Source organism: Erythrolamprus reginae, chromosome 2 (genome assembly GCF_031021105.1).
Source record: "Erythrolamprus reginae isolate rEryReg1 chromosome 2, rEryReg1.hap1, whole genome shotgun sequence".
NCBI classification, from domain to species: domain Eukaryota; kingdom Metazoa; phylum Chordata; class Lepidosauria; order Squamata; family Dipsadidae; genus Erythrolamprus; species Erythrolamprus reginae.
In genome coordinates this window covers 321396065-321406818 of record NC_091951.1, presented here as the reverse complement: position 1 = coordinate 321406818, position 10754 = coordinate 321396065, and positions in this window count along the sequence as shown.

Here is a 10754-nt window from a genome sequence, read left to right as displayed (position 1 = left end):
TCAGATCAGGGGGTGAAAATGTCTCGTTGTTTCCATAATAAAATAGAATATAATTTTTTATTGACCAAGTGTGATTGGACACACTAGGAATTTGTCTTGGTGCATATGCTCTCAGCGTACATAAAAGAAAAAGATGCATTTGTCAAGAATCATGTGGTACATAAGCATTCCCCACACACACACCTATTGTAAGGAATCCATATGGATGAAGCTTTTGAAGACGAAGATTTGATATTTTCAAACATCTTTCTTGCTACCTAATGGGGGGGAAATCCTAAAAAAAATTATACTATTATTTCACAGAAAATTAAACAGACAGCTATTGAATAAAACAGAAATTCAGAATAACAGCATTGAAAGGGGTCTTGGAGAGATCTTCTATCTAGTCCAGGGGTAGGCAAAGTTGGCTCTTCGATGACTTGTGGACTTCAGCTCCCAGAATCCCTGAGCCAATCTTGCTAGCTCAGGAATTCTGGGAGTTGAAGTCCACATATCATAGAAGAGGCAACTTTGCCTACCCCTGCCCTACACCAACAAATGATTGTCCAATCTCTTCTTAAACCCCTCCAGTGTTGGAGCACACACAATTCTGGAAGCAGAAATTCAGAATAAAAGCATTGAAAGGGGCGGCGGTGGGGGTGGAGAATGCAAATTGAACCCAGAAGTGAACTACCTCTTTCTACCTCTAACCTTTTCTAGCTCTGTAAGCCCAAACAGCATTCTCTCCGGAGGGCGGGAGAGCCGTGAGCACCGGACGGGCGTGAAGGGGGCGGCGAGCACGTGGGGCTATTTAAAGCTGAAGACGCCCTTAAAAAGGGCTTGTAGTATTACTGGAGGAATGGATCAGTTTGCCACGGCCGGCTTGCTTGCGGGATAATTTAACAATTCTATTTAATTATCTAAAATAGAAAAAAAATATTTTAATTTTTACCATTCGGGTTTCATTCTATCCTTTTGCATCCTTTCTTTCATGAGTTTATCCCACCGTTTCGTTGATGTTAATGTAATTCTTGTCCTGCAGCAAGTTGAACGTGGGCGATGTGGTGGGTGATGTCCCACCCTGTAAAAAGCCAACTTTTGGTGGAATGAAATGCAAGGCTAGGGTTTGCTTGGGAATAAATCTTGTTGCTCTCAGAGGGGGCTCCATCCCAGCAAGACTTCGCGGAATTCAGTTCAGCCCAACAAGCCCTCGACCTTCGTCCAAACTTCCTCGTGACGTTTGTCTAACGTTTATTTTTAACTGCGCAATATTGCGAGTAATAGTCAAAAAAAATCTGTGGATTTCACAGATGGTAAAATGGGTAAAAACAAACAAAAAAACGATGGATGGATGGATGGATAGATAGATACATAGATAGATACATAGATAGATACATAGATGACGGATGGAGGATGGATGGAGGTTCAATGGATGGATGGAGGATAGATAGATAGATAGATAGACAGACAGACAGACAGACAGACAGACAGACAGACAGATGGATGATGGATGGAGGTTCGATAGATAGATGGAGGATGGATGGATGGCTGATAGATGGAGGATAGATAGATAGATAGATAGATAGATAGATAGATAGATAGATAAGGGGTGGATGGATGGATTTGTCACCATCTTCCTAAGGTAGTCGAGCAATCATTTATTTGAGAAACTTCACTATTCTGCATTTAATTTGAATAAATGAATTTTTAAAGGATTTTTAAGGATCTTTTGTAGTATATTAATTGGATAAACTGTATTGCTACATTATAATATATATGCTGTGAGCCGCCCCGAGTCCTCGGAGAGGGGTGGCATACAAATCCAATTAAATAAATACATAATAAATAAATGGATAATCCTACTTAAAAAATTCTTCCGCCAATTTATTTGCAATTAATTTCCCTTTCCCTCAGATTCAGAATATGGAACTTCTGGTTGAGGAATTTGGTGGTGGAGTCAGTTGAGGGTCCTCCCCTCCCAAGCCCCCCCCCCCTTAAACATCTGTGCTTTGAGTAGCTTTGGAAGCTGCAAGAAAAGATTGGGGTATTGCATGTGGCCCTTCCTTGGTGGCAAAATCATCTAAAGCTTTAAATATGCCAGATTTCATTAAACTCTATATTTTTTAAAAATAGGTAAGCATTTAGGAAAAATATGTAAGCAGTGAAAAAAATAGCAACTTCCTAGACTGCCACCCTGGGGCTGTTTAATAAGTTCATTTTTTTCCAAATAATTGTATACTATTAGTAAATATTTCACGTTCAATGTGTCTAGTGCCCTAGAATCATTTAGTCCTCTTGCATCTTGCCTCTAAAGATTAATCTTAAAGGTAGCACAGTTGATTTTAATTCAGCTACATTGAGTATGACTTTCAGGCTATTGCTCTGTAAAGAATTGTCCCCAGGAGTGAATTATTGTTATGCTTCCTCACAAACTGTTTATCTGGCATAATTCCTTGACTCTTTTGTATTCTACCTGCTGAGTAATATCCCCCTTGTTTCTGGGTGAATTATGCTGCTTCCTCTGCAGTTCTAAGTTGGTGACGCTTTTCTGAAGGGCTGTGAGAATTAATTATTTTTCCTGGTGCTTATTTTTTTTCCCAGCTTGTAAAATAAGTGCTCTATCAGCACTTTGTCAGCCTTGTATGACATACATCCAGTATTTACACATCACCAAATAGGTAATATATCTTATACTTTTTTACACTTCTACTAGAAATAACCAAACTCCTTTTATGTTATTAAAAGTTAAATTATTTTTTAAACATGCAGGCATGGTATGTATTGCATAGCTACAAACCAGCAAGAGTCAATATTTGTGAGCTTGCAACTGCAAAATATGTGCAAAAGAGGTAAAATTTTAACCATGTTACTGTGCCTTTCATAGTGTGGATCCTCCGATACAAACCCAATGGATGTTCAACCTATTTTGTTATAATATAAGCTCTCATATTGTCTAGAAACTTTGTATGCATTGCAGGATGCAGGCTAGCCTTCAAACCAAATCAAGAAACTTGAATTATAAACTTTAAATTTTAACAGGAACCTTAAAGATAAGTTGTCAAATGTTCCTTCACCCTAAATAGCTTAAAGACAACATCTTGCAAGTTTGATTGTGTTGTACCTCTTCCTCTTTGGTATGGTTTGGTGAATTAGGAAGGTATCTAGCTGAGCAGCATCCAATGCCTATTTTCATTGTTCTGGACTTAAACATGCTTTAGTCTCTTTAGCCTAGGTAACAGCCCCTGAATATCTTCCTCAAGATCTTCTTCCTTATTGTCCACATAAAGTTCTTAACTGGGTCTAAACTCTTCCATGACCTTCACTCTGCAGATTTCACTTTTAGTTCCTTATCTAAATTAGAGTCTTTTCTTGTGCAATGCTTTTTATATATATTGAACTACAGCACCCATTATCTCTGGTTGAAGTAGATATAAATTGTCCAACAAGGAAGAATGAGAATGTTGATGTAGAGCAGTGATTTTCAACCTTTTTTGAGCCGTGGCACATTTTTTACATTTACAAAACCCTGGGGCACATTGAGCAGGGTGGGGGGGTGGGGGGGGTGTTGCAGCTAAAAAAAGTTTGGACAAAAAAATTATCTCTCTCTCTCTTCCTCCCTTTCACTCTATTTCTCTCTCCCTCCCTCTTTCTCTCCCTTCCTCTTTCTCTCTCTCTCCATCCCTCTTTCTTTCTCTTCCTTCCTTCCTTCCTCTCTCTTTTGCTCTCTTTGTCTCTCCCTCCCTCCCTCTATGTCTTTCTCTCTCTCTCTCCTTCCCTCCCTCTATGTCTTTCTCTCTCTCTCTCCTTCCCTCCCTCTATGTCTTTCTCTCTTTCTTTCTTTCTTTCTCTCTCTTTCTCTCTTTCTCTCTCTTGTTCTCTTTCTCGCTCGCTCGCTCGCTCTTTCTCTTGCTTTCTTTCTCTCTCTCTCTCTCTCTTTCTTTCTTTCTCTCTCTCTTCCTTTCTCTCTCTGAGCTTCACAGCACACCTGACCATAGTGTGCCGTGGCACACTGGTTGAAAAACACTGATGTAGAGGAATATGCAGATGACCTTGGGGGAATGAGAGAAAGAGATGCTATCTAGGAAACAATGGTACAAAAGAAGGGAGAATTTCAGCAGTCATTTAATAGAGTCATCACAAATAAAAAATACACTGCTCAAAAAAATAAAGGGAACATTTAAACAGCAGAATATAACTCCAAGAAATCAAACTTCTGTGAAATCAAACTATCCACTTAGGAAGCAATACTGATTGATAATCAATTCCACATGCTGTTGTGCAAATGGAATAGTTGTGCAAATGAAATATCCAATGAGAATATTTCATTCATTGAGCTCTCGGATGTGTTATTTGAGTGTTCCCTTTATTTTTTTGAGCAGTATGCGTTAATTCTGAACAACCAGTACCCTATAAATGACTTTTGTTTCATTGCTTGGCTTCTAAGCCGAGTTCAATTGAGATGTTCAAACTCTACCCTAGTGTAAACGTGGAGATGATTCTTGCAAAGAAGAATTACCCAGAGGATTTAAAGCTTTTCGATACTTATTAGATTAATGCAAGACAGCTTGGCTGCATAGATTTCCAGTTTCAAGCATGTTACCTTTTTCAGAAGCAATGAACATTTCACACACCAATCATAAAATGTTGAGATATAGCCTGTAAGCCTTAATTGTATTGATAGTCTTTAAATCTACCTCTTGTTATACAGTAGTTACATTTTGCTGAAAGAGAAATGGAGATCAGAAAAATCCTTAGCCTGCAGCTACATTGCTGGGGAAGCATTTTTTTTTCTTACCTCCTGACTTAAATGTTAGCTGAATCACTGTTTAATCTTTTGAACTATGTCTTTATAATTGACCATATGAAATGAATACAGTATTCCCTTGAGTTTCGCTCGGGGATGCGTTCCGAGACCGCCCACAAAAGTCGAATTTCCGCGAAGTAGAGATGCGGAAGTAAATACACCATTTTTGGCTATGGACAGTATCACAAGCCTTCCTTTAACACTTTAAACCCCTAAATTACCATTTCCCATTCCCTTAACAACAATTTACTCACCATTATTACTGGTACTCACCATTGAATAAGACACTTAGTGATCCTGATATTTATAAACATAATTATTTATTAACAATAATTATTTATTTGTTATTTATTTTCAAAAAGTATTAGTTTGGCAATGATGTATGACATCATCAGGCGAGGAAAACCGTGGTATAGAAAAAAAACCATGAAGTATTTTTTAATTAATACTTTTTTAAAAACCGTGGTATAGGCTATTTGTGAAGTTCGAACCCGCGAAAATCGAGGGAACACTGTATAGCTAAACTGATCTCTCTCCTCAAGCTAGTGCTAGTAATCAGAATAGGTGATAATCATTACAAATTCTCAGATTCATATGTGGAGCTAGATTAAAGAGAATATATTTAATATTTAATTCAATTTAAAGTGTCTTCCAAGCTGGAAATATCTATTTATAAATAGGATGTTATTTATGTATAGAGATTTATTTGTAGATAGTACAAAAGAACGGAATCAAAAGCTTGCTACATTTGAGTTTATTGTGAGCTTTTACTAGTATCATGTATATAAATATTATTATATATTTGTATACCATCAATACGTACTTGACAAAACAAATAAATAAAAAAAATTAAATAAATAAATGTCATTGTGACTTACATTATGAAAAAATGAGCTTGAAATCCAGCATCTGCCCAGTTGGGGGCTACTGTTGTTCTCCAGCTTCTCAATACTGCTTTGCTGGTTCTTTTCTAAGATATGCCCATTAATTGGCTCCATGTATCACATTATTTTATTTTTTAGGATTTTTTTAAAAATTAGAATGCCCACTTCACTTAGTCTTAAGAATGTTTTGTAGACCTTCATGTCTATGTCATGGTTGTGTCAAGGGTGCTTTTTCAAAAGGCAACTGGATTTTCTTTGGGGGGTTTTTGTGAAGATATTTCACTGGATGAGGACTGAAAGAAGCTTTTTGGATGAGAAGCGAAACATCTTCAAGAAAAAACAAAGAAAGTTGAGTTGCCTTTTGAAAGAGCACCTTGGGGGCCTTCATCCTCTGTAGACACCATAAGAAATCAAAAACAAAGAGAGCTGCCTGCTTTATTTGGAAGTGCCCTTGAAGAATTCTAGTTGGCGTAGGAGGAAAATGTAAGAAGTTTCTCTAAGTAAATTGAGCTTTTGTGACTATTTATTTATTTATTTATTTAGGTAGGTAGGTAGGTAGGTAGGTAGGTAGGTAGGTAGGTAGTTAGTTAGTCCAATACACAATGAGGGTTTTAGTGGGTATATATCTATATACACATAGTAAAATACATGATGAAGGTTATAGAGGAGATACTCATAGTAAAATATATCTAAGAAATAATAGAAAAGAATGTGTAGTAATAGATAGAAGAAGAGACATAGGAATAGAAGAAAGGTATAGGAGATATAGGAGAGCAATAGGACAGGGGACGGAAGGCACTCTAGTGCACTTGTACTCGCCCCTACTGACCTCTTAGGAATCTGGATAGGTCAACCGTAGATAATCTAAGGGTAAAGTGTTGGGGGTTTGGGGATGACACTGTGGAGTCCGGTAATGAGTTCCACGCTTCAACAACTCGGTTACTGAAGTCATATTTTTTACAGTCAAGTTTGGAGCGGTTAATATTAAGTTTAAATCTGTTGTGTGCTCTTGTGTTGTTGTGGTTGAAGCTGAAGTAGTCGCCGACAGGCAGGACGTTGCAGCATATGATCTTGTGGGCAATACTTAGATCTTGTTTAAGGCGTCTTAGTTCTAAACTTTCTAGGCCCAGGATTGAAAGTCTAGTCTCGTAGGGTATTCTATTATAAGTTATACTTATAGTAGTCATTTTATGGCGATGCCTTTAGCATGCTTTCAAAACTCCCAGAATGCCCACTGGAACAAATGTTTAGGGATCTATATGACAAGGACAATGTGATTATGGTGAATTCAAATCTTTTACTGATAGAATGACCAACTCCTCCACATATAGTAGATGGAGACTATAGTGATTGTCCTCCTGGTTAACAATCAGGTGTGAAGCAAAACTGTCAGAATAAACACTATGCTTTTAGACATATGTAAATCCTTGATACACATGACTGGCTTATTCCAAAGACAGATTTTTTTTCAATTGCAATATTTTTTTTTCCTACTGAGAAAGGTAACATCATCTACTTGATTCGATTCAAAATCATACAGGATGCTGTTACGGTAGATCGGTTGAGGACAAAAAGCATCACCTACTGAGTCTGAACACAGGTTAATTTGCAATTTTTGCTCTTGCAAGCTGAAATGAGAAGTATAGAATGTGCCGCTCTTCTGGTACCTTTAGAACAAACATATTTTTAAAAGGATTACAAGATAGCAATATTCAACCATTTATTGTGCTACATAGATAGAATTGGTTTCCTTTGTTTCGTGAGTTTGTTATCTAGCAATTGTAAAATGGGGGGAAAGGGTAGTGAAACATGCATTTTCATTGCATGTAAGATGGAAGCCTGTTAATGTTGATGCACGTCTTGTAACTAAGCACATTTAATGTGCAACACCTCCTGATTTGTTCAAAAGGTGGGAATATGCAGTTCTGAGATAATGGTTCTTGAATTACTGGTAGGTGTGCTTCAGCGATGGGCTAAGAGCTGGAACGCTAAATTGTGCTTGCCATCACGGTTCATTATATATATCAAAATATACCAGGGTGATTCGACACAAAATGTAACCCTTCCCTGGTACAGAGCTGAAGGGATTGGATACTGTAGCCTAGAGGATAATTCTCTGCCTTACAAGGCAAAGGTTGCAGGTTCAAGTCCCAGTGGGTATGGCTAGCTGATGAGGCCAAAATAAGGCCGAAATAGATCTATCCTAGTCTCCCTTAATTTTCAAATTCAGCTTAAACATGTGACATATATATATATATATGTATGTATGTATGTATGTATGTATGTATGTATGTTTGTTTGTTTGTTTGTTTATTTTTTGATTTGATTTGATTTGATTTGATTTGATTTGTATCCCACCCCTCTCCTCAGACTTGGGGCGGCTAACAACAGTGATAAAAAAAACAGCATGTAACAATCCAATAGTAAACAACTAAAAAACCCCTTATTATAAAACCAAATATACATACAAACATACCATGCATACCATGCCCCGAGTTTTCGGAGAGGGGCGGCATATAAATCCAATAAATGAAATGAAATGAAATGAAATTGTAAGGCCTAGGGGGAAAGAATATCTCAGTTCCCCCATGCCTGACGGCAGAGGTGGGTTTTAAGAAGCTTATGAAAGGAAAGGAGGGTGGGGGCAATTCTAATCTCTGGGGGGAGTTGGTTCCAGAGGGTCAGGGCCACCACAGAGAAGGCTCTTCCCCTGGGTCCCGCCAAACGACATTGTTTAGTTGACGGGACCCGGAGAAGGCCCACTCTGTGGGACCTAACTGGTCACTGGGATTCGTGCAGCAGTGGGACCAGCGTGATTTTGCTGTGGAGGTAGCAAAATTGCACCCATGTTTCGGCGAGGTTTTACCTGCAGCTCCGTGCGCGATTTTGCTTCCTCCGCAAGTGCAGCAGCAAAATCGTGTTGGTCGTGTTGGTCCCGCAAGAATTTACGAGCCACGGCGGCGAGCGCAATTTAGCGTTCCTGCTCGTAGCCCATCGCTGCTGTGCTTCAGGTATAGCCAGCAGAAGCAGCACCATTTTTAAAATTAATGATAGAGAACATATTCATGGCCTTAGGTGAGAAAGTGACACAATGTTAGTTACAAACCAAATAATAGAAAAGAACAAATTGGAATTTACAATGGGATTATGTATCCTATAATGTTTATGTTTTTAACTTTCCATATTGTAAGCCCGTGATGGTGAACCTATGCAGAGCCGTATTGGTGCGCACGCGAGCTCAGGTCCGCCAGCTGATTTCTGGGTCCAGTGGGAGAACAGCCTGTTTTCAGCCTCCTGGGGGATTGGGTGCATGGAATTATGGGTGTGGGCAAACAAGCGTGCATTCCTCCCCCCCTTTGACACACGAATCAAAAAAGGTTTGCCATCACTGTTGTAAGTCCTGATTCTAGAAGTGAGGGAAATATAGTTTCTGACTTGACAGTAGCACACCATTTATAGAGATCAATGTTCCAGGTTCTGGTTTTCAAACTTGTTTGGGTGCTGAAATCTCTCCCACGATCACTAATTATAATCTAAAGGCATTAGTGATAGAAAGTTGATGATAAAAAAGTAGTCAATTTATGGTGAAGGGAAATTAACATTAATTTAAAAAATAATTAGCATTAATCTGCACATTATTCCAGATACTCCTGTATATTTTTCCAATAATTGATTTTATAATGGATTTTGAAATGTTACATCAGATGGTTGGTATACTGCATGAGGTATCCATACAGCTGGATACTTCCATATGGCATTATGTGAATTCAAGTGCTTTAGATATTTTGCTTAAGATATATGAGGCTCTGTATTCATCCTTCATTTTCTTTAGCTCAAAAATGAAATTTCACAGCTAAGCACTGGCTATCCACACCACTTCTTTGCCTTCCCAGAATATCTCTGGATTCAGAAAGGAAAGTATCGATTGGAGGTTGACATCTACTGCCCAGTCCTGACCACTTTTCAAAATAAAGAATTCAAGGGTTCCTACAATATTTGAACAGAACATTATGTTGATGTATCATCAGAAGGTGATTGAAACATATGATTCCACTCATAAATCTTCATCTCGCAGAATCCAGGCAAAAGTAACAATTTTGATGTGTATTTATTTAAATTATGTTGTATTCCATTACTGTATTCTGTAATAATGAAAACCTAGGGCTAACAGTATTTTATATCTTCCATCCCTCCAGATGTGTAGAATTATCTCTCCATTGACCACACCATAAGACAATCACCTTGACCCTGATTCTATTGGCTTTTGGCAAGACCTTGGCTTTGCCAATGGACATGAGGACTTGGGGGAGCGTGATACAGCATGTACAATAGCTGAATTGATTTTTGTGGATGGATTTGACACTCTCTGCTATGAATTTTCAAATGGTTTTTAAATGTGTTTTATATGGTTTTTAAATATGTTTTATATGAGCCACGTAGGGTGATATATGTGAAACGGGAAGTTCTCTAAATTGGGATAATACATATATACATGTATGTACAACATACATACATATATACAATCATACATACATATCTAACTAACTGAATCCTCAGTTTGATGCTTACACATGGCAGTAGCACTACCTTAAAGGTGGCCCTTGAAAATGTTTCAGTATGTTCTTGTTATAAAAGCATTAATTTATCAGATTCCTGTTCAATCAGTCAAAGAGTAGTAGAAACTAGAAACATGAATGCAAATTAGATAGGCCAAACAGATGGAAATACTTCTGCAGAATGTTTGAAAAATAACTATATTTATTTTGCAAACTGAAAAAACCCCAGAATTGGCTTTTGTTTGTTTCAGATTCTCAAACCACAGGTGGTTTACTTGTTTTCTTATGAACTCCAATTTTAAAAACTCTTGACTGTTGTAGTAAAACCACCTGATCTCCTTTATTATTTACTTACCAATTGCCAAAGGTAGAGCCCCAATTGAAAAGAAATTCCTTTTGACCCAGATCATGATATTTCAGAGATATTAATTGAAAGAAGCATCTTAAAGCTGTTTTATCACTTAATACTTCTGGCCATCAGGGAAATTGTGAAAATGGTGCTGTTTGATGTAAATGTGCTTTTCACAGACT